Raw genomic sequence first — 24,529 nt, 5'->3', positions numbered from 1 at the left:
TGCATTCGTGAGTGTGAGCACTGTTTGAACTGATCAAAAGATGATCTTTTATTTCCTTGGTGGCCTTTGTCCTCATCCCTCTGGGCCCCCCTTAATCCAAGCAGGAAAAGCCCACCCAGCTGCTCTCAACTACCTATGCATGTGAGGAGTCAATGGGTTTCATGTGCTGCTCTTTTCAGGCTGGGAGAGCTTAAAATGATTGGTCTAGAAAAGGTCTGGAGAGAAGCCTCTACGAAGCCAGGAGGGCAGACAGGATAGAGGGTTGCTATGGTTGCTGGGCAGCTTGATGTTCTAGCCATCTCCTCCCAACAAGGCAACCCTTCTCTGGGAAGCAGAAAGAAGACACATGGGTATTCATACCCGATCCACCACACGAGCAGATAGAGCAAGGACTTAGTCGCATCAACTGCTTGTCCCCGCAACAGCAAAGTCGGGGCTGCCGGGGAAGTGAAGGGAACACTCACGGAAGCTGCTTGGTAGATATTTGAGGTTAGAATGTGGTAGAAGACTGAAGTTGGAGCTGGTACTTGCTGTGCTCTCTGAGTGTGGTTGTGATGTGCTCTGTTTCTGTCTTCTCCTGACTCAAAGCTAACATCATGTCCGTCCCCGTGGAGCTTGAGGCCTTGCTATAGCAGTGATGAAGGCAGGTCTGGGCAGTGAGGAAACAATAGGCTGGGACCCAGGCAGGAGGGTCTCCTCCTTCCACCTGAGCCTCGGACTGTTTCCTAGGCTCCAGATGGAGATCATGATTGTTAAAAAGCAACCATTATCCCTGTTAATGAGGATAATAAAACAGAACGATTCACAAGCAACCACAGCATATGGAGCCCCTACAAAACACAGATTCACCCAGCATTGCCGGGAAATGAGGTTTTCCACGTCAGTGAGTTTTCTGGAAAATTAGGGCTTACCTCTTCAGCTTCAATTTTTTTTTTCTGAACATATTAACCATTTGGGGTGGAAATACGTGTCAGACGTGTAATACATCTTCCCATGTTGCTAAATGGCTAAACAAACACTATACAACCCACCCACCCCCTTTTTTTCTAGATGCCTCACTGTAAATATACACTCTCGCCCTGGGAGGAGGAGAAGGCCCCACCTATTGCATATTCCAATCTTATTAGGACAGCGCCTGCTCTGCCTAGCCTTACCTGCAATGCAGTGCAGTTCTTTGCACCTGACCTTGACTTTGTGTTTCCCCTCAAAAGATGAGCCTTTCCACTCAAAAGATGGCCTCCAGAATAAGAACTCAGCACCACCTGGGACTTAATCAGAAGCAAAGGCTCTCTGGCCCCAGCCCAGCCCAGCCTAATGAATTAGGTTCTGGTTTTAACAAGATGCTTGGGTGATTCATATGCACATTAAATTGAGTAAGCACAGCTCTCCAGCTGTGCTCGCCAGCAGGTTCCTGACCAGTTACAGCACTGTCCCCTGAAGACTCTTGGCAGAAACCCAAGAAGGGGCCAATTCCAACTGAAGATCACAGTCTCTGGGGACTGAAACCTGGCTACCTATTTTTACCACACCCTATGGGCAATGTTGAGATGTGCCAAAGTCAATGGTGTCCATCTCTCTGTCTGGCTCATAGGACTCAATGTTTGTTAAAGGAAATAGGATTCCTGTATTCCTTTCATCGAAAAAGAGATTCGCATTTCTGACACTCTGAAGATGGTGCAGACCGCTGGCTGGGGGCTGGAAGTGTGACTGAATGGTGGAGCACGTCCCAGCATGCTTTGGGATTTGCATCCAATTCCCTACACCGCAACAAAAACAATCCATTGATTAACCACGGGCTTTGCTAACTAGAAAGGGCTACACACAAAAGGCCATGGGTCATGCTATCTCACATAAAACATCCCGAGTAGATGTGACAATAGAGGCAGGATGTCAATGACACGGGAATGGCTAGAGGAGGAATTTTTTAGGACAAAGAAAATATAATGCGGAGTTACACAGAGGTAATGAATACACAACCTTATTAATACCCGAAAACCCCTCGGTGCGGTTTAAAAATAACAATCAAGTCGCACACTGGCTTACACATTTCGAAAGACAGTGTTTAAATTACACCTCAATTTTAGGAAGATCTTGAGTTTTAAAATGAACCTGTTCAAACAAGTTCAAATCCTGATCCTGCCGAATAGTAGCGGTTTAAACTTGCACAAGCTAATTAACCTTCCGTAGTCTATGAGGACAATACCAATGTATCCCATAGGGTCTTTATGAAATTGTTTCTAGTTTTAAAAAGAAATACCTGGCATTGGGGTCAAAATCTTATCACCCTGAAATATGACAGCAAGAGCCCAGAGTGCTCCACCCCCAAACACACTTCTTTAGATATTGACTCTTCTGAGCTGGTTATTTTGAGAAACTGCAGACACAGGAGCAGCTCGGCAAGGCTGCCCCTCCGTAGAGGAAAATTTTATCTCCAATGGAAATCTCCATAAATGAAGAGGTCTGTACTAGGAACAGCTACTTTGAGCTTTTACCACCTGAGAGACTTCGAACTACCTGCAAGGCAAATTTATTCCCCATTTCCCCACTACCCTCTCACAACTATGCTCTAACTCCTCAAGCCCTGTTCCTTACTGTTAACTCTGGATGCTCTACAGCCCTTAGTTATCTGGCTGTTTCCTTGGGTCTAACCCCTCTATGAGACGCCATGCATTTGTATATGGGAGAAATGGGATTTCTCTTATGAATGTTTTAGGCCATTTAATATGGAGACTAGTCAAAGAGCTAAGAGAAGGAAAGGAAAACATTTTTTTTATTAACTTGAGTATTTCTTATATACATTTCGAGTGTTATTCCCTTTCCCGGTTTCCGGGCAAACATCCCCCTCCCCCCTCCCCTTCCTTATGGGTGTTCCCCTCCCAACCCTCCCCCCATTGCCGCCCTCCCCCCCACAGTCTAGTTCACTGGGGGTTCAGTCTTAGCAGGACCCAGGGCTTCCCCTTCCACTGGTGCTCTTACTAGGATATTCATTGCTACCTATGAGGTCAGAGTCCAGGGTCAGTCCATGTATAGTCTTTAGGTAGTGGCTTAGTCCGAAAGGAAAACATTTTATTGTTCCTTTTGTTTCTTAGTCTAGCCAAGTGTTGACAAATGTTCATTGCTGTTGGGGTGAAAGTATATAACACCAGGCCAGTCACCCATCACAAGGGTCACAGAGGCACAGGGACTCCTCCTTCTCAAACAAAGAACATGTTAACAGTGGAAGAGCAGGACAGATTATTAAACACAAAAGTTCTACATGACATGAGAATCCTCAGGGCTGGTATACAGCTCAGTGGGAGAACCCTTTGCTTAGCATGTGTGAGGCCTAAGGTTCATCCCCAGACAGACAGACAGACAGACAGACAGACAGACAGACACACACACACACACACACACACACACACGACACACGACAAACCTGTACTTAGAGCAGTAAAGAGTGGGCAGCCGTGTAGAAATGAGTTTGACTTTATTATAATATTTGGAAGGTGAAGCCATCATGACCTGTCCTTCGGGTCCTCTTGGCCTCTCTGACAGCAGAGAATAGGACCGCTATCACAAGGGGACCTTTGGGAGAACAGAGAGGCCAAAGTATGGCTTGCTTTGGGATGAGGTGTTCTAGTTTCTCCTCCACTTTGGAGGAAAAAATTTAGATCTCTGTGATTGGCCTTTGCAGGAGTGGGGGAACTACAGGAATGGATGACACAAGATGAGGGGCAGAAGTCTAAACAACCTCATGTAAGATGTTTGGAATCCCCTAGAGAACTCAGTACGCCACGGTGCTATTCTTTGGGATGTCATCTTTGTGTCCTGACATTGCTGCAGATCCAACAAATTTCAAACTTTGAAATGTACAAATTACTGTCAGAGGAGTTTTTAAAAGTGAGTGCTCTTTGGATTTTTTTCAGATTCTCAAGTCTGAAGCATAACTCCAGAATCAGCCGTCTTAATAAGTCTGCCATTCTAATTGCAGATGGTCTACACTTGACACTATGACAAATACTTCTTGAAACTCTTTGTGATAGTTAGTCTTAGCTGTCAGCCGCTAAGACTCGCCTGAGGAATGAGCCTTTCAGAATGCCAGCAGTGGGAAGACCTGCCCACCATGGGCGGTGCCATTCCCAGGCAAGAACTGCATAACCGGAGAAAAGCAGCTGAGCAGCAGTCAGCATTCATCTTCCCTGCTTCCTGACTGTGGGTAGAATGGGATCAGTGGTTATCAAGCATGTGATGTCAGTACTGACAACACATGGACTTGAACCGAGAGCTGTAATAAACCCTTTCTCTCTTAAGTTGCATTGGTTAGGGTATTTTATCATAGCAACAAGAAAACCAAGACACTCTTACAAATTAGGAAAAAGTAGCTTTAGAACCACATTATTTTCCCACTTAGAATACAGAAAACTATAGAGATCATTGTTTCAGTCCTTACTCGAAGATACACACACACACACACACACACACACACACACACACACACACACACACGGGGACAGGGAGGGGGAGAGATGTTAGAGAAGTTTTAATTTTTTTATGTCTTTTTTTTTTTTAAGATTTACTTTATATGAGTACACTGTAGCTGTCCTCAGACACACCAGAAGAGGGCATCAGATCTCATTACAGATGGTTGTGAGCCACCGTGTGGTTGCTGGGAATTGAACTCAGGACCTCTGGAAGAGCAGTCAGTGCTCTTAATCGCTGAGCCATCTCTCCAGCCCTTAATTTTTCTTTTTAATGAATCCATCAGAGAACTGAGGCTGACAGGAAACCAGTGAACTCAAAATTTAAGAAAACACAAACACCTGTAAAAAGAAACAATTAATGAGCACCTGATTATAGGGAACAGATGTCACTTGACCCAGGTAAGAAAAATTAAGCTAAATTTTTTTAACGAATTATCAGGATTGGGTTTAGGTTATGGAGGGAGTGTCAGACCCATGTCAGAACTGACCTCATAGAGGGCTTTTCCTACAGCCCTCACTGGTACACCGAGAAGAATAGGAGAGGAGTAATTCTTCAAGAAAACCCACATGGAGTAGCCAAGAGGAGAACAGCATTTAAAATGCCAGAAGCAGGGCTGGGCCTCCTAGGGAGGAAAAACCTAAAGTGAGCAGAAAAGTAACAGACATTGTCAGTCTTGGTACTAGTGAAAAACAAAAAGAAAAGCAACCACCATTGCAGCCTGCAGAAGGGGTGAGATGAGAGAGATACAGATGGGGCTGGCCACTGAGCAAGCCCTCAGTCCCATGGCCTGCTTGTGGTTGGGACTCAGTGAAAGCAAGAATAGGTAATCTATCCCAACCATGCCCCATCACCACACAGATGTTGGGCTTTTGTCAAAAAAGGTATAGGGCAAGGAAGGAAGGAAGGAAGGAAGGAAGGAAGGAAGGGAGGGAGGGAGGGAGTAAGGGAAGGAGGGAGAAAGAGAAAGAATGAGAATAAAAGGAAGGAAGGAGAGGGAGGGAGGGAGGAAGGAAGGAAGGAAGGAAGGAAGGAAGGAAGGAAGGAAGGAAAGCAAACACTGTCAGAGGTCAGGCAATCAGCAGAACTGGGATTTTTGTCTACACGGGTATGAGGGCATCAGTGGAGTCCTTAGGACACTGTGATTACTACATCAAATCGCTTCATCGAAAAGGCCTGTAACCTGTATGATGAGGTCATAGTGTTTTCCAAAGACAAACAGAAGCTCCAGACAGAATCAGCTGGATAGAACAAGTCAAGCACAGGAAGGAACAAAGCTCTCAACAGGCACACAGTGACGGACTCGACGCGGACAGAGAGAGGAGTGGTTTTGAGGATAGCTCAACAGAGCCTATCAGATGGCAGTTCAAAAGGAGTAGGTGACACAGAAAGTGAGCAAAGCACAGCGGAGCAGTTAGGAACTGTAGGGCAATATTAATATAGCGCGCACGTGCGTGTTATAAATGGCCTCTCAAGAGAAGAGAGGAGAGAAATGATGTATTTAGTTTTATCTCCTTTGACTCTATTTTCAGTGCCCTTCACTTCTTTTGCAGATTAGAGGTTCTGCCTGATATTTTTTGTGTGCCTGAAGAATGTCCTTTAAGAATCCTTTCCCTGAGAGTCTGCTGACAATAAATTCAGTTTTCGTTAGGCTGGTTGACCAGCAGACTCCTGGGACCCAGCTCCTAATACTGGGGTTGCAGGCATACCAGGCAGACGCAGATTCAAACTCAGGTCCTGTGTCTACACAGAAGTGCTCGTGCCCAGAGTCATCTCCCCAGCCCCTCCCCCATCTTTAGAAGATGTTTTCGCTGAGTATAAAGTCCTGAGCTGGCAGGATGTTTGGGGATCATTGCACACAGCATGGAGAAGTTAGGGCTACAGTTTCCTTGGATGATTTCATGCTCTAGGTTCTTCTCCCTCTTCCTAGTTCTACACCGTCTACTGCCTACCACAACCTGGTCTGTCTGCAAAACTTCCTGGTAGGTCCCACTAAGTGGTGGCATTCTTCACACAGCGACATTATCTTTTCCTGACTCAGCCTTGCCACATGCCTGAATCTGGGTTAATATGAACAAGACTCCTTACTTGCTTTATATCACCAAGGTTAGGGCGCCCAGTCAGAGCAACTGTCAACTAAATACCCAGGTAAAGTTACACCAGCGCACGCAGACTGGTAAGTAAGATGTGACGGTGTTAGAGCTTCTAGGACTGAGGGAGTTTTATGCATAGGGTCAGAGCAAGTACATAAAGGCTTCCGTGTTTCCTAGTTCGTGGGACATTGAGTGCATCTCTCTACTGTTTTCAGAACCTCCAGGCAAGCTTCTTGAGACTCATGTTGTTAACTAAGAGCCACGTGGCACAATGGAAAGCCCCTTGCGTTTGTGACAGGAAGGTCAGCGGCCAGTCTTCTCCCTGACCTTCTGAAAGGCTACTGGCACACCATGGAGCTTTAAGAAGGCTTCCGATGCACTGATGTCTGTTTTAGGATTCTATTATGAGGATTAAATGAGGCAGTGAGTGTGGTAGATTCCTGTGATCATGCCAATTATTTATTCTTCCTCTCTTCTCCATCCCCAGCTGCAATTCCTTTAGCAAAAGGCATGGGGTGCATTTCCCCACACCGAGATGCTGACTTTAGCTGTGGGGCTTGTTTTTGCTAGAATGGGAGTCCCACATGTTTTTAGTTGATCTCTCCTGACTCACCATCACCATGAGGCCGTGTCTGTCTTCACTTGGTGGAAGATAAAAGGCCATGTGGATGAGCTGTGTCACCGAGGCCATCCCAGTCAATGCTACCCTAGATTAACTGAAGGCCAGCCCACACCCAGATATGGGATCAGCCCCTCACCAAGATCAGCAACACTCCCTAAGCAGACCTCTGGACACAGGGGCAATAAGCATGCATTGCTGTGTGCCACTGAGATCCTGTGGTGGTGTAGCATTATTTTACAGCAGATAACTGGTAGACTATGAAGGTGCAGGCTCACAAACTGAACAGTGCTATACTATTAACATCCGGGAAGGGAGGTACAGCTACATAATTTTGATTATGTATTAACCTTTAGCCTGTGATACATTATACCCTGTGAGATGTTTCAGAGAGTTAGAGAATCAAAGTTTAATTTGGGCAGGACCTTGGATACAATCTATCATTCTTCCTGGACACCAAGCCTTTTCTGTTCCCATTATCTTTTGTCTGTACTAACAGCTTGTTCATTCAAGCACCTCTTCACACAAACAGTCATGAGCCATCGTCCATAAATCCTGTCGCCTTCCCCGTGCAGACAGCACAGGAGGCTGGGTCCTGTTCCGGCCTCCATCCACCACTTCTCCGTGTTAGCATCTGTTAGCAATGCTCTGTGTTGTGATTTGCAATTTTTTCCCAGATGCCTTCAGCATGCAGCCACTTTGACAAGCTAAAAGCTGTTAATGCAGGTTCATTTATTACGTTTTCCTGCACACTGCATTAATCTTAAAGACCCGGCTTAATGCACGCTATGACATCGTCTCTGAATACAGAAGGGCTGGTCTACAAAGGCTTATGAAGTAAGCATCTTCCTAAATTTCCCAAGGACTGGAAAGCCAGAGGAATAAATTGGAAGAGAAACTAGGCAAGCTGTTTTCTATTTTCTAAAGGAAGGAAGGAATTATTTAGCCAGACGTAGGGCTCTTTTGGGCACCTCACACATTGTTATTGCTGAACAAATGGTTATTATTATTCTTAGCAACAAAGTGACTCAGGATGGACCTTTTCTTCCCTAAAAGGAATAGAAGTATTTTCCAGGTCCCATTTCTGCATCCCGAACGGTATGTTCACCTTCACAGCCGAAGGATCTTCCCCCTCCTTTAACCTAGAAGGAAGCAGGAGGCAGAATGCCTGTCTAGAAAAATGACAAATCAGACATGACACACATACAGGCCCATTACCTCTGTCATATTCCTCCTCTTAACTTTTCTCAGCAATGAAGGTTTCCATGAGCCTCCCACTCCTTTTCGAATCCCGCTCATAAGGGAGTTGTAATTAAATCTCCTTGATTTCCCAATGCCTCTGCCACGTCAAATAACGTTTTCTAAGAAAAGTTTCGTTCTGTATTCCTCCCCATACTTTCCTGACTCCAGCTGGGTGGTCATCAGAATCCTTCCCTCCTTCTGGTCTAAACTGTTATTCGGGACAAGACCACCTCCACCAGGAAGTCTTCTCTGAGTGCTTGGCCCACTCTCCTCTTGATGCCCTCCCCCTCCTCCTCCTTCCAGGCTCCAGCCTTTCCTTCCCTCTCATTTACTGTAAACCACTCCACTAGTAGTCACCAGGGTCCCTACCCTCTCCCACACTTAGGCTGAGGAGGAGACAGGGTCATCCTCCGCCACCGTCTATGCAAGCACAGGAACCATTGGTGCCATGGCTGGTACCAGTGGAGGGGCACAGCAGACGCTCCCACCCTCACTCAGAAGCACTCTGTTCCCCAGAGAGCGCTGTCAAGGAGCTGAGCCTTTATGAGCAGCGGCTTTGTTCCTAGCTTGTTAGCATCACAAAGAGAGGAAGAAGCAGGATTTACCTGGAGATGGAGGACCTGGATTCCTCTTTTAAAAGAAAATCTTTGAACAATATTTTCGAGAATCCTCAGGCCCCTGATTTCGGTCCATATTTGTCCTCAGAACCTTAGCGTTGGGTCATAAGAAAATACAAAACCAAGTCTTGGGCTATAAGAGAATATGTTATTTTGGTGGAGACTTAAATACAGCATATGTGTATAAAATATGACCTATCTCCGTATCACACCACCTAAGTGCCAAATAAATTAGAAAAACAATGCTATGTAGAGAAAGGGTTTGGGTTGGGAGAAGGGTGGAGAGAGGGGAGAGTTTGCCGGTCTGTGAGGACAGCGAAGGTGGCCAGGTTGGAGTCTCCAAAGGATTCGGGGCGCAGGGAGGGAGAATGGTGGAAGCTGTGCTTTCACAGACCCTCCTAAACAAAGAGCTGAGCATGTGGGCATTGTCTCTTTAGCACAGTTGCCTGGCCAGGACAAAACCCTGTGATGAGCAAAACGGAAATCGGGTTCCAATGCCAAGACAAATCATCCTCATTTTTTCTCAATAAAAAGAATCGGCCTAGGTTACCAATTTTCAAGAGGCCCCAATTGAATCCGTGTCCTGAACAGGAAATGTGCACTTAGGTTGAAAGTGCGGAGGATTACAATGATTCCGCCAGTACTGCTTATTCTCTAAGACCCCTGTGTTAACTTCTAACGCAGTCTGTCCCTCCAGCCTGCGGGCTGCCCATTTCCCCCATCAGATGGAGTCTGCACTCACTGTGTAATCTCTGTGCTGATCTCCCTGCTTCCTTCCCTCAAAGGTGAAGCGGAAGTTGTTCCTGACTTCAAAGAAAGTCTTCTTAGTTCATCTCTCATCCGCAACTGCCCACTCTGCTTCCATTTCTTAGAGGCTGTATGCACTTTCTGCCTGAGGCTTCCAGCAAGCCCTAGACCTCTGCAGTCCTTATTAAATATGTTTCCTGTGTGAGGGTGTGCATGTGTGTGTATGGCACATGTGTATGCACATGTATGTGCATGGATATGTGGAGGCCAGAGAAGGGCGTCGGGTATCTCCCCTCCCCCCCACCCCTCCCTCCTTCCTCATCTCTCTGACACTCCATTATTCCCTTGAGGCAAGGTCTCTCTCTGAACATGGAGCTTGTAGTTTTTATGCTAACCTGGTGACCAGCAAGCCCCGACGATCCTCATGTCCCTTTTACCCTCCAGTGTAGGGGTTACTGCAGGACCGTGAAGATCTGAACCCGGGTCCTCATGCTTGCACTGAAAGTGCTCTTTATCCACAAAGCTATCCTCCCGGGCTTGCTTGTTCCAGTGGAATAAACAAGGGGGAGTGCCAAGCTAATAAGTAATTTGTCTTTGGAGGCTAAATGCCTAAGGTTTATTACAAGGTTAGCTGTTCTCCCTCCGTGACTAAGAGTTGGCTCCAACTGCCAGAAAGTCCCTTTGCACCTTCCTCCAGCATGTCACTTATTATCTAAGAGAGAATTAAAATGACAGCCTCACCAAGAGGGAGTAGTCCAACTCACCCCTCCAGGCCTCCCTTGGTCTAGCTCTGGAACAGTCTCCAAAGAGCCCAGCATGCCTGGAAAACCCTCCCACTCCCCATGCCAAGCCATGTGTCTCCTATCATTTAAATAATCCCTAAATCCCACCCTTTCTGTGATCTCTTAGGACTTCAGAGAAGAACAAACCCTTCCTCTCATCAGATGCTGTCTCCTCTGGAAAGGCTTCTGGCCCCCTTCCCTGATACCACCCAAACCCCGACTCAGGCTCTGCATTCTCTCCTCACCCCTAAATATGCGTCTCCTTGAACTGTACCGACTATAATGAGACTACATTTTAACTGATCTGCGGTGCCGTAAACCCTTCCTGTCAGCCCAAACAATCTCGGGCTTGTTAGGATCAAGGAAGTAGCCTTGGTTGAGGTTGTTTTCTTCAGTGAATTGACACAAGACTTCGAGAACCAACCATTTGTTCATAGAAAACTCCCCAGCACATTCCAAAACCCTGCAACCGCTCAAGCCCTGTGTAGGATCTGGCATGGCTTTCCCATACTGGGTGTGCACACACCTCTGAACTACTTAGGAAGACCTAAACAATAGGAGTCCTATGTAAATAGCTGTGCTGTAGTCACTGGGCAATCATGGTAAGAAAAACCCTGTGTGCATTTGCTGTAGATGCCGGGTTTTTTCTTGGCAGAGAAAACACATTTCGCTAGTTCATGTGTTTTGCACTGCAGTCTGTTGAATCTGTGGAGTAGAACCATAACAAGTCTACTGTGTTTCGTTGCTTCGGAAACGTGAATGGTGACGTGGAAACACTACCTGTAAGAACCAGCGTCTCCAGGATCCAGGCAATGCTTCTTTTGTGTTCATGGTCTTATTTTTTTTCCTTAACGTGACCTCGTGACATCATATTTATGAACGTCTCTTGAAAATGCAAGCTGAACAGCATTGAGTAACTTGCTTTTCGACAAGCAATAAATGGTGTCTGAGATTAAATTGTAAAAAATTCCATTTAGTTTTTTTTTTTTTGCCTAATACAATAAAACAAAAAAAAATCTCAGATGGATTAAAAGGTTAAACATAAAATATTTAAATAAGAAAAAAGGGGGGAGAGAGAAAGAGAGAGAGAGAGAGAGAGAGCACAACTGAGGCTCAGTAGCTCCATCTCTAGATACAGAAAGACATTTTAGCCCTAAACGTACTGACGGAACAGTGCAAAAAATCCCAGAAGAAAAAGCGTAGATCCATCAACGTACAGATGTGAGAAGAAGGTCTGTATATCAGCAGGCACAGGGAAGCTATCAGAGGCTGCCGAGGAAACTGCCTGAGAAATGACTGCCTTCCTCTCTCCAGACTTCACAAAAGGCTATTTTTCCGTCTCCCTACAGGATGAGTAGACACGAAGAAAATGAAACGAATAAAGAACTTGCAGTAGATATATTTATCTGGAAAACGAGTTTATGTAAAAGTCATAGATTTGCAGAATAAAACCAGGGGTCACTTGTCAGCTGTCAACTCACCTGTGATGGTAATTCACAGTGCAGGGGACAGGAAGTGTAGGTGACCTGACAGACAGTGGGCACTCAGCATAGTGACAAATGGGAAAACCATGAGAACCTTCTAGAGCTTCTGAGAACTATCTACCAAGATCTTAAAAACACCCACACCAGTGGAGTAGCCCCACTCTGGATCTGTCCTGTGGGAACAATCGGATAGTCTCAGAGATGCTGTTGTTCTTCTGTAGGATTTAAATAGGGGCTGGGTTGGGTAGAGAGGGAGTCAAGGTGTTTTGCTCCTGCTGGGCAGGAGGAGGAGCTGCACAGCATCAGTTCATCTGTGATGTTTTGATGTCACTGATCAGCAGTCTATGAAACACAGAGTTGAGATTCAAATACACTGCCACACATCTGTGAGAACTAAGCAGAATCCACACTCTACATCTGCCCTCTGCCTTTAGGCAGAATATTATAGCCAAATTCTGCACCAGAATGCCTCTTTATACAATGTAGAGTATGCCAAAAGTGTGCTGTGTTACAACAGTGTCAACGTCAATGTATATCACCACCATCATCATCATCATCATCACCATCCCATAAAAGCAATAGTCAGGACTAGTGGTAGAAAGGCTTTTCTGCCCTTTCAGTACCACTTACATATGTGTAAACTCTGCTCGTTCATTATTTTTCTCTGCAAGGCATGGCATCTAAATAACTCAACAATTCATGTACTCGGTCTGATTCCACGTAAAACAGAGGTTTTTGAAGAATCCCACACACACACACCCAAACCTGATTGACTTTCTCAGAACTGCTGATGTTGGGTTACAACCCAAACACCGATGTACCAAGGCCTAATAAAATCAGTGTGGCTATATGGAAGAGCAGGCAAGCACAGAGAGAATTCTGGGCCTTGTTCCACACACTGTGGTGGGCTCCCAGAACCAACTCCTCCTCCCTCATGGGTTGTCCTATCTCAGTTCCCTCAGACGGCTCTTCCTCCGTGCCCAACCTGTAAATGTTAAAAGGAACCAGGAGTCAGTCCCTGGCTAGAGTCTCTTTACATCCCTGCTCCTCATTCACACATCCACACCCCGTAGTCCTCCAGGCCCACAGTTAAGACACCACCGGCTGACACCCAAGCCTCTACCTCCACTCAAGTCATGTGCTGCAACCTAGACACTGTTGTGCTTCCGAAAGTCAGCACTGAGGTCTGACCCAGAAGGAGCCCTCACGGTCACACAAAAAACCTTAAAAAAAAAAAAAAAAAAAGCCAAAACACATTATCTCTTCTGCCAAACTTTCAATGGCTTCGTATCTCACTAAGAATACAAACCAAACTCGTTCCCATGGTTACTCGGCCTCATGAGCTCCCTATACACCTGTATAACTCCTGTTCTCTGTCTCACTCTGATTCAGCTACTCTGTCTACTTTCCTGCCCCATCAACATCCAACCCCCAGAACCACATTCTAGGGAACTTTAACTGGAAACTTAACATAGCCTAGAGTCACCAGAGACGGGAAGTCTCAGTGAAGGAACTACCTAGATCAGATTAGCATGTGGACGTGTTTCTGGGAGATGGTCTTGATTGTTGATTGGTGTAGGAGAGCCCAGCCCGCAGTGGGCAGCCCCATTCCATAAGCAGGGGGTCCCCGGCTGTATGAGAAAGCTAGTTGATCATGAGCCTGTGAGCGAGACAGCAAGGGGCATTACTGTGTGATTTCTGTTTCGAGTTCCAGCTCTGACTTCCCTCCATCAACTGTAACAAGGTAGCGTAAGCCAAATAAACCCTTCTATCCCCTAAGTTGCCTTTGGCCAGTGTTTCATCCCAGCAACAGAGAGAAACCCAAAACAGAGCTCTTGTCCATGGCCTCCACCGGCAAAGTTTATCTACCCAGCTCCTCTTTTGGGTCGCCTCCTAGGCAGTCTTCCCTTGCTGCCTTGTCTCCACACATCCTCCCCTGACACCTCTGCCCTGGAGCTACTGTTTGCCTTCAGACGCCCTTACCATGCCAGTCATTACCTTAAGTAAGGGTCATTTACTCGTTTGTTTTCTGCTACTATATGTAGCTAGAATGTTCCAGAGGGCTGAGTCTTACTCTTGGTGCCTGGAGCACTCAGTGCTGGGCTCTCAAGAAGCACTCAGATATTTTCAGAAATGATTAACGGATATACGTGTTGTTTGAGAACAATTTCTAAAATGTAGTGCCACATCTTGAAAAAGCAGGGTGCAACCAGTGGCTAGAATGCTCCCAGATGCATGCATACCTGGGAATTGTCAAAGGTAGTGTGTCTTCTGGGGGTGGAGACCAGTGGACTCATGGGAAATTTAATTTTCCGTGATAATTTTTATAGTGTTTGAGTTATTTCCATGAGCATGAATTGCCTTTCCAATTTAAAAAAGAAAACCCTTCTGTCTGGTCCCTTGTGCTCTAAGTGGTCCAGCTGGTTAACCTCATTGTGTTAGAAACAAATCTCTCCCACTGCCCACCCAACCTCCTTAAGCTCTCCCAGTTGTCTGAATGGGGACCACCACATGTTGACAGACTTGGGTTTGTTTTGTTTGATTCTTCTCTCTTGCTCTGAAGACCATAGTACTACACTATTCTAATGGGCTCTGGTGACAGTGGCTCTAAGGAAGGGCACCTTTCCGCTCCCTTCCCATTGAAGCTGAAAGCATGACTGTCCCTGGCTAGTGTTCCCTGATTTCTTAGTGACCTCCTGAAGGCCAGTTCCAGATTGTGCCAGCCTCATCCGCATGGGTCATTAGCTTGAACAAAGCCCTTTGTAAAGGACAGCTGGGATGTGCCTTTCAACAGGAGGTAGAGGCACTGCCCCACTGCTTGCCCTGCCTGGCTCCACAGAACCTGAATTCTATAGATGTCTTGTTCCACAGACAGGAGGCAGAAAGAGCACTTTCCTACGATTGCTCAGTGAAGTTTTGACTAAAACTCAGTTCTTAATTTCATGGCTCCATGTTCTTCCTGTCTACACCTCCCATGAATGCTTTCAGTCCAACCCAGTTATCTTTCCCCTTGTGCTGCCTGGTTAGCTCACTGTCAATGAGACACAAGCTAGGGGCAACTGGGAAGAGGAAATCTGAATTGAAAAAAAAATGCTTCCACCAAAACACTCTATAGGCAAAGCCTGTGGGGTGTTTTCCTGATTAATGACTAATGTAAGAGGGTCCAGCCCACTGTGGGTGGCATTGGGTTATACAAGAGAAAACAAACAAACAAAAAGCAGGCCGTGTGGGAACAAGCAGCATTCTTCAGTGGTCTCTGAACTGGTTCCTGACTTGAGCTCCTGACCTTCTCTCAATGACTCACCGTGGACTTGGAAACGTAAGCTGAAGTAAACCCTTGCCTTCCCTAAGCTACTCTTGGTCATGGTGTTTATCACAGCAAGATAAAGCAAACTAAGATACCCTTTAGCTTCAAGTTTCTGAGGGAAGTGGAAGAAAGCCAGGGAAGAGGCATAGTCCAGGATACTCCATGCGCTTCTCTGGCCTCTAAATGTGAACATGGGAGGGCAACCCCACACATATATATACTACACATGTACACCACATACATACTCATACATATATACACAAATAATAAGCCCCTTTGACACAATGTGTACTATCATATGTTTATATGTGATTAGCTTAAGTCTCCTACAATAGGAGTGATATAAGTGAGGACTGAGAGATGGTTTTGTGGCTAAGAGCAGGGACTCCTCCTCCAGGGGACCCAGGTTTGATCCCCAGCACCCACATGGTGACTAACAGCTGTCTGTCACTCCAGTTCCAGAATTTTTAGTGTCCCTGTCAGGCACATGTGTGGTACATAGACATAAATGCAGACAAAACACCTACACTAAAAATAAATAAATCTCAAAAGAATTTAAAGAAAGCAATATTAGCCCGGCATAGACTTTTAAAAGGTACCTGAACCTCCAGGAGGCCATGCTGTAATAGGAGAGGTTTGTGACAACATGCTGTGGTGAGAGTGTTTGTGAAAATAAAAGGTTTGAAAGAGCTTACAGTAAGTCTGTGTAGAAGACTCCAAGAAGACCTGGTATTTGAACTAGATACAGAGTTTGAAGTGGGTCTTTTAATTAGAAACATGTGGAGCCCACAGCATGTACACAAAGAGAACTGTGAAGGATAATTAACAAAGTCAGGGCAACAATCAGTCACCTCTGTAGCCAACCAGTGAGACTGAGGACAAAGGTCCAAATTCCCAAGGGCCTGAAGTAGGCCAGCAGTTGTAGATGGGCCAGCATCAGCACACATGACAACTGTAATCCACTGATACCTGAGCAGAGGTGTGGAGCATCCAGAAGGTTGCCTGAGGAACCTTCCTCTCCTTGCAGCTGACAGATGAATAGGTATTTGGGTCTAGGTAGATCTGGTGGCTCTGAATACTTAATTAAATGAATTTCCTAAACAGAGAGTATGATGCATTTATGATACATTTTAACGTGTTGGTCTCCCTTTCTATGGTAACCAAACTTAAGCTCAGAATGCTGACCTCAAGCAGATAGCTCACCTGTTTATCTTCAGAGAGAACAAAGATTTTTCTGAGTATTAAACATACATTTTAAAGGTAAAGCTTAGTAACATGGCATTGAAATCGGTATGCAGGGTATTCAAAGTATAAGTACGTACAGTGACAGGCAAGGAAAAACACTTAGGAAGTCGTTGGAGTGCGCTGTTATTAAAGGAACAAAAAAGGTAGCTAAAATTCTCCATTCCCCGGGTTCTTGACTATCAGCTGATGTCTTAGCATGCTAAGGTGATAAAGGCTGCTTCCTGACCCCTCATGACTTAACCTTTCACTCCCATGTTCCTAGCCCCCTACCACCAACATCATAACCCAGATCTACTCCCAAGGCATGCATAACCGCCAAAGTATTTTTAAAAGCTATCCCTAAGCTGGGCTTAGTAGCACACACTGATAGTCCCAGTACTTAGAAGCCCGAGATAGGAGGATCACAGGTTTAAGATTAGTCTAGACTACACAGAGAGGTTCAAGAAAGAAAGAAAGAAAGAAAGAAAGAAAGAAAGAAAGAAAGAAAGAAAGAGAGAGAGAGAGAGAGAGAGAGAGAGGGGGAGGGAGGGAGGGAGGGAGGGAGGGAGGGAGGAAGGAAGAAAGAAAGAAAGAAAGAAAGAAAGAAAGAAAGAAAGAAAGAGGAAAGGAAAAAGATTAAAAAGTACACACACACACACACACACACACACACACACACACACTCACTCACTCACACAGCCAAGAAAACTCTAGAATCAAGAGAAGGCTGCCAAACTTATAGCAGCATGTACAGTCAGTCATCTACTCAGCCAACATAAGCTTCGCCCTAGACCAACACTCCTAAGTGCTAAGAGAAGTGGTGAACGGCCTTGCCCTCGGTGAACTCCATTCTTGATGCCTACAGTTCTGTAACTGCATAAATTGTTCAGAGAAAAGAATAACTGAGATTCTCGGAAGTTTATTCATTTTAAGACTAAAAGCTCTCATCCAGGGGAGATTTGAGATAAGACAAGAAAACAAAGTGGGGACCTAGGGGGACAACGTGGAAGGGACATGTGTCACAAACGTCCCTTTGTCTGATGGGTTATTGACATGTAGTGGGGAGAGGAGGGGAGGAGGAGGTAGGAGTACCTGGGGGAGGAGTTAGAGATGCATATGATTCAGTTGTATTGTTTACATGTATGAAATTACCAAAGAATAAACAAAAGATACTTTTTCTAAGACACCAAGAAAGTCCCCCCACTTCGCAGAGCAGGCAGCAGAAGCGAATGCAATGAACAAATGTGTGATGGGAAAGATTTAAAAGTCTGAGCTGTTTGTGCTCTGTGGAGACACAACAGGTCACAAAGAGGTGAGGTCCAGGCTGAGGTAAGCGTCCTGCACTGCCACCTAAGGCCAGGGTAATGTCCGAGGTCCAGGCTACCCCAGGGGCCTGGGGTCCTTGTCTGGGTCTGTGGGCCAACTGAGGCCTAGAGCCATGTGCATGGTCTGTGATGTTGTCAGAAACCCTGTAGAAGACCAAGATTCTTGCCTCTGATCAGTGTTTAAAAAAAGAAGGAAAGAAAGAAAGAAAGGAAAAGAAAAGAAAAAAACAAAAGCTCCCAGGGACTAAACCACCAACCAATGAGCACACATGGAGGGACCCACGACTCCAGGCACATATGTGGCAGAGGATGGCATTGTCCCGCATGAATAGAGGAAAAGCCCTTGGTCCTGTGAAGGCTCATTTCCCCAATGTAGGGGAATGCCAGGATGTTGAGGTTGGAGTGGGTGGGTGGGAGTGGGGGCATCCTCAAAGAAGCAGGGGGAGGCGGGTATGGGAGAGGGGGATAACATTTGAAATCTAAATACATAAAATATCCAAGAAAAAAGTTTCCTATTAAGTGCTAAAAAACAAAAGAAAGAAAAAAACAAAAACAAAAAAACAAACAAAAGCTACTTTTGCAGTGAGAACAATAATTGCAGACGTAAAATTGACAAAAGGGACATGGAAGGCTTCTGTGACAGCCTCTACTCCACCCCCCCACACCCTGCCCCAAAGGAGCAGCCAAACAGGAAGCCACTGAAGAGAACTCTTAGAAAGTGTTAAGAATGCGGAAGTCAGCTCCCCACAATTGATGGCTTTGTTTGGGGGGTTGTGGGGGGAGTAAGAGGAGAAAGACACAGTTCTATTTAAGGGGCGGGCAGGCCATGGAGTTTGACCATGCTCCAGTGAGTATATAGATAACACAAGTTGGGCTTTTGGGGATGTTTGGTGGTGGTGGTCGGTTTAGTTTGGGGGTTTTTTAATTTTTTTTATTTTTGGGGATGAGGTAGGAGGTCATGAAGGTGGGAGCAAACACGTGGAAGGATTAGGAAGTGGGTATGATCGGGGTGCATGATGTGAATTCCCAAAGAGTCAATAAAACATTATGTTGAAAGAAGAAGAGGAGGCCATGTGTGTAACAAGAAAGTGTGCTACCACTCAAGACTCCCAGCTCTGCGATTCCATAACTGCAGGCGAGTGACTCAGCCTTACCAGGGGTTGATAACCTTAGTGGGGAGTTATGTAAAGGTAACATATGTAAAATACTTCACGCTGTGCGTGGCACTCAGGGAGTCAATGACAGTGAGCTATGATGTGTCAAATGCAGTGAGCCCCCAGACAAAGCCACTGTCTGTTCTCAAGGCCATTTCTTCTGCACCTGTATTCTTCATCCGCATAGTTTCCACAGTCTCTCCATAGGTTCCATTCCTCCCTCCTTCCTCCTGTCTCCCCCATCATCATCACAACTAACACTCCTTGCCTGAAGACACTAAGACAAGATTTATGCGAGCATTGATTTACCTTTCCTTGTGGGGGATTGGTATGTGTGTCCGTGTCCCTGTGGGTGGGTGCATGTATAAGTGGGTGCTTATACTATATGTGTGCTTGTGGGACCAGAGGTCCACATCAGGTACCTTCCTCAATTCAGCTCCACCTTGCTTTTAATATATTATTGACTCTTTGGGAATTTCACACATATATACAATGCACTCGATTACTGATCCACGCCTCACTTCCTGTCCTACACACCCCTCCCAACCTCGTGCTCCCTTCCACATTGTTTTTAATAACCCACCGAGTCCAATCAGTACTACCCATGTCTATGCAGTTCTGGGGCGTCCACCGTGGCATGGGCAAGATACCAGTGGCCACAACCCCAAAGAAAAATGATTCTCCCTCCTATAGCACCATCAACTGTCAAATAGTTCCTCAGATAAGAATGGGGGCCTGTGAGAGCCCCTGCATACACGCTCATACACATCCATGCTGCAATTTCGACTAGCTTGATTTTTGTGCAGTTCTTGAACAGATATTCACAACTGTTCTGATTTCTTGAGTGCTTCATTCCGTCCATCTTCTATAGTGACTCAAAAGTCACTTATTCTCAGCAATTAGGAGTTTCTGTGTTAACTGCTGCACAGAGCAAGAAAAAAAAATTCCTCTGGCCAAGGTTGAGCATAGAACAGATACATAGCTGAGAGCATAAATATTTAGAGGGCAGCTTGACACATGCCGGAAGCTGGGCTTTGACCAGATTTACAGTACTACACATGAATTCCTTACTGTCCATCAGGCCTCAAAGCAGTCAGTTACCCAGAACAGTAGTACGACCATTGCACCAATGGGCACATCTTGCCTGGCAGAGCAGTATCATAGCGTTCAGCATCTGACAAGAGTGAGGCCATTGATGTCTTCTGTCAGATGACTGAGTAGCACCTCTGGCAGTATGAAAGCTCAACGGGAGAGTCTGAGACAGTCTGAGACAGATTTCTCTATGTTCTTCAACCAAAGCCTGCAGTATACTCAGCAATAAGGTCTTATCCTCTACTTGTGAGACCAAAAGCGGTGGCAACTGCCTGTGTTATGTTGGGGACCTCTGGTGCCTCCCTCACCAATAACTTGTAGGGAGGAATCTCATTCCAGCACTGGGGCTTTTGTTTAATACCTGTGTCTTCTGGGAGCAGTGCTGTCAACTCATGCTGGGTACCCCCTATCAACTGTTTTTAAAAATAACTTTCCTTTTCGTTTCTCTTATAAGGCTTTCCCACACATCCTTAGTTTTAGTTAACTCTACCCTGTCCGCTGCTCTCCCCCACCCCCTGCCTTCACTCTCCCTAAAACTTTAGCCCCTATTTCATGTCGCCCCTTATTTCATATCACAAGCGTTATACTATCACCTTCCTACATTAAGTCCGTTTCCCCTTCCCCTTTTATGGGTTCTTTCTGACTTCCTCATTTTTACAGACACTCCAAGTTAAACACAAAAAAAAAAATCTAAAAATTCATAGCTAGAAACTACATATGAGACTACATAACTACATGGTCTTTGTCTTTGCCTTGATCACCTCGCTTAGTATAGTGTCTTCCAGTTCCACCCACATCCTGTGAACTCTATAATTTCATTTTTCTTTACAACTGAATAAAATTCCACCGTGTGTATATATACCATATTTTCATTATCCATTCATCAGTTGAAAGATATCCAGACGGATTCTATGTTTAGCTCCTGCAAATAGAACAGCAACAAACATAGGTGTACACACATCTCTGTAGTAGGATATGGAACTCTTAGTTAGGGTTTTACTCATGTGAACAGACACCGTGACCAAAGCAATTTAATTTATAAAGGACAACATTTAATTGTGGTTGGATTACTGCTTCTGAATTTCAGTCCATTATCATCATGTTGGAAAGCACAGCAGCATCCAGGCAGGCATGGTGCTGGAGAAGCTGAGAGTTCTACATCTTGTTCTGAAGGCGAACAGGAGAAGTCTGTCTCCCACATGGCTAGGAGGAGGCTCTTGAAGCCCACCCCTACAATGACACACGTCTACCAACAAGGCCACACCTCTCAACAGTGTCACTCCCTATGGGCCAAGTGTTTTAAGCCACCACAGAAACCCTTTGAGTGCATGCCCAACAGTGATAGAGTTGAGTCATATGGTAGCTTTAAATCTAGCTTTTTGAGAAATCTCCACACTGATTTCCACAGAGGACAATTTACACTCCCACCAGTAACTAATAAAGGTTCCCATTTCATCTTCACCCATGCTGCAGTCTGGCCTCAAACTCAGAGACATGCCTGCCTCTGCCTCCAAGTATCACTCTTAGCTAGTCATTAATTCCCAGTTTACTAATCACTTAGTTGATCTCTCTCTCTCTCTCTCTCTCTCTCTCTCTCTCTCTCTCTCTCTCTCTCTCTTTCTCTCTCTCTGGCCAGCCTCAAACTCAAGAGATACACACCTGCCTCCACTTCTCCAGTACTGGGATTAAAGGTGTGCTACCTCACTCCGTTTATCTCTGCTTTCTTCATGTAAACTCCTAGGGTTATAAACAGCCCCCATGAACTGCTTGCATTGTATCCCATAGGATTGGGTATGTTTTGGTTTCATTTTCCTTTGATGCTAGGACAATGTTTTTATTCCCTTCTTGAAATCTTCAGAAATTCATTCACCATTCATCTCTGTTGTTTAATGTGCACGACCGTGTATGCTCTGAATTTCTCTTGCCATTGATTTGTAGCCTTATCCCATTATGGTCAGATAGAATACAAGAACTTATTTCTGTTTTCCTGTATTTGGTAAGTCTTGCTTCGTGTCTTAATATTTGGTCTATTTTAGAGAAAGTTCATGTGCTGCTGGGGGTGAAAACTATGTTCTACAGTGTTTGTATAAAACATTCTGTAGATCTCTGTTAAGGCCATTTGATCTATAATTTAATTCAAACATTTCCATTTAATTTTTGTTGGGATGACCTATCCAATGGTAGGAGTATTGAAGTCATCCACTATTATTTCTCTGGGGTTATTCTGTAAATTTAGATCTAGTAGTATTTGAGTTTGGGGTATATATGCTTAATAATGTCCTCTTGGTGGATTTTTTTCTCTTAGTCTACATGAGGCGACTTTCTTCTCTCATCAGTTTTGAAGTCTGTCTGTCAGATGTTAGAACAGTGACATCTGCTTGTTGCTTAGGTCCATTGCTTGTCACTGTTGGTTTTACCACTCTAAGATGGTGTCTGTCTTTGCTGGTGAAGCACATTACCTGGAGGCAGCAAGTGAATGGTTCCTGATCTCTTTATACAATCTTCTAGCCTGTGCCTTTTAGTGGGAGAACTGAGACTCTTAATATTCAGAGTTATTACTGAAAGTTTTGTACTGACTCCTGCCATTTTGCTCATTTTATTGTGTGTGGATCCCCCCTACACACACACACACACACACACACACACACACACACACACACACACACGTTCTATCATTCTAGCATGGCTTAAGCCTTCCTGTGGCTTCATGGGTGGGTTTGTTTTTCTCTTCAGACTGCAGGATTCCTTTGAGTAGCTTCTGTAGAACTGGCTTAGTGCTCATAAATCTCTTTAGACTATTTTTATCATGGGGAGTTTCCTCCCATTGTGGCATAGTTTACTGGGCATAATATTCTATACTGGCAGTTGTTATCTTTCAGAACTTGAAGTACATTATTCCAAGTCCTTACAGCATTTAATGCTCCAGTCGAATAATCCAGTGTTTTGCTGATTCCACTTTTACAGATAGCTTCATGTTTCCCATTGTCAGTTTCAATATACTTCATTCTGTATATTTAGTGTCTAATTAGAATGTGATATAAAATTCTTTTCTGGTTTTTCTGTGTAGTGTCCTAAATGTCTTGTATATGGATTGTTACCTCTTTTCCTAACTCTTGAGAAATCTTTTGTTATGATACCTTTAAAAATGTTCACTGTAGCTTTCTTCTGGTACATCCATTACCTGTAGATCTGGTCTTTTCAAGGTGTGTTGAATTTATCTCAAGGTTCCCACTGGTGACTTATTATTTGATCAGTGTCCTTTCAGGGTTGTCCAGTTCCTCCGCTTCTTCTTCAAGCTCCTGTCCTCTCCTTAGAGAGGACAGATGAGATTTGCCAGAGTTTTTTTAATCTGGTGTACTGTGCTTTTCATTTCCAGCATTTCAGAGTGGGTTTTCTTCGATGTATCAACCTTTTTGTTGAAGCCTTCTTTCATATAACCCATCACCTTCTTTATTTTGTTCAGCTGTCTGTGTCTTTTCACACACTTAAAATCTTTATTGTGAGTTTTCTGAGACTCCCTCTAGCTGACTTCAGTAGCTGCCATTCTTTTAAGGTTAATAATTTTTGGAAGAGTTGTGCTGTCTTGTTTTTCATGTTTCTTATGTTACTGTGTTGGTATTTATGCATCTGGTGTTATTTTGCTGGTTGGTTTATTTTTTTAAATCAGCTATATTCCTTCAGTTGAAGTATTTGCAATGTTCACATGGGACTTGGATGAGCATATAATTGGGAAAATAATTCTTCAGTCTAGGAGCTCACCGTGCCTGGTATAAGCTCTATATTATTCTCTGAGTGGGCTATTACTGAGAGAGCAGCCACAGCTGCTTGCTATCCCCACTCTGCAAACGTTAGAGTAGTTGATAGATAACTGCCTCCCTTAACTTCAGTAACTGCTGGAACACAATCAAATGTGGAGTACTCAGATCTCAGTGAACAAGATTAGAGAGGAGGAGGGAAGTGGGGTGGGTAAGGATAAGGGTTAAGTATTAGATGGGTTTTGAAAAGAAATAAGATGAGTAGAACAGCGTGTGGGGGGAGTTGGGATACCGTTATGGTCCACAGATTTTAGAGTGTGTTACATTCATGAAAGATTACAATTAAAAGGAAGGGGGAGATGGTAAGGACGAAAGAAGGAAAGACAGGAATAAGAGAGAGGGTGTATATAAGATGTGGCTGAGGAGGATAGTGAAGACGGAGCTACCGGAAACTACGTGGAGAAACAACAATCCTGAAATCTAACTGAGCAATATACGAACAAAACAAATGAAAGAGCAAATCCGGGAAGTCCGACACCCGCGGATCCCAGCCCGCAGCAGCTCTCTGCTCCCAGACCCGGTGAGAGAGAGACCCAACCGCCTGGTCAGGTGGGCACTCCTGAGGCT

At 44.9% G+C, this 24,529-nt stretch overlaps 1 long non-coding RNA gene across 6 annotated transcripts in view; it reads right to left on the bottom strand.

Annotated features, from left to right (window-relative positions):
* LOC108352569 (uncharacterized) overlaps positions 1-24,529 on the bottom strand; it is a 146,723-nt gene that overhangs the window by 55,384 nt on the left and 66,810 nt on the right. For 2 of the 6 annotated variants that reach the window (XR_015635601.1, XR_015635600.1), the window contains exon 3: positions 465-649. The exons of 2 other annotated variants lie outside the window; for them this stretch is intronic. This is a non-coding gene — a long non-coding RNA (uncharacterized LOC108352569). Of the gene's footprint in view, positions 1-464; positions 650-4,520; positions 4,803-4,951; positions 5,102-8,212; positions 8,316-9,020; positions 9,166-11,341; positions 11,508-11,778; positions 11,905-21,162; positions 21,315-24,529 lie in introns of those variants that run through there. 2 more of the 6 variants (XR_015635598.1, XR_015635608.1) reach the window with 2 other exon arrangements.

Source organism: Rattus norvegicus, chromosome 13, assembly GCF_021556685.1.
Source record: "Rattus norvegicus strain SHRSP/BbbUtx chromosome 13, alternate assembly SHRSP_T2T, whole genome shotgun sequence".
Taxonomy (NCBI): Eukaryota; Metazoa; Chordata; class Mammalia; order Rodentia; family Muridae; genus Rattus; species Rattus norvegicus.
This window is presented reverse-complemented; position numbering and strand designations above follow the sequence as displayed.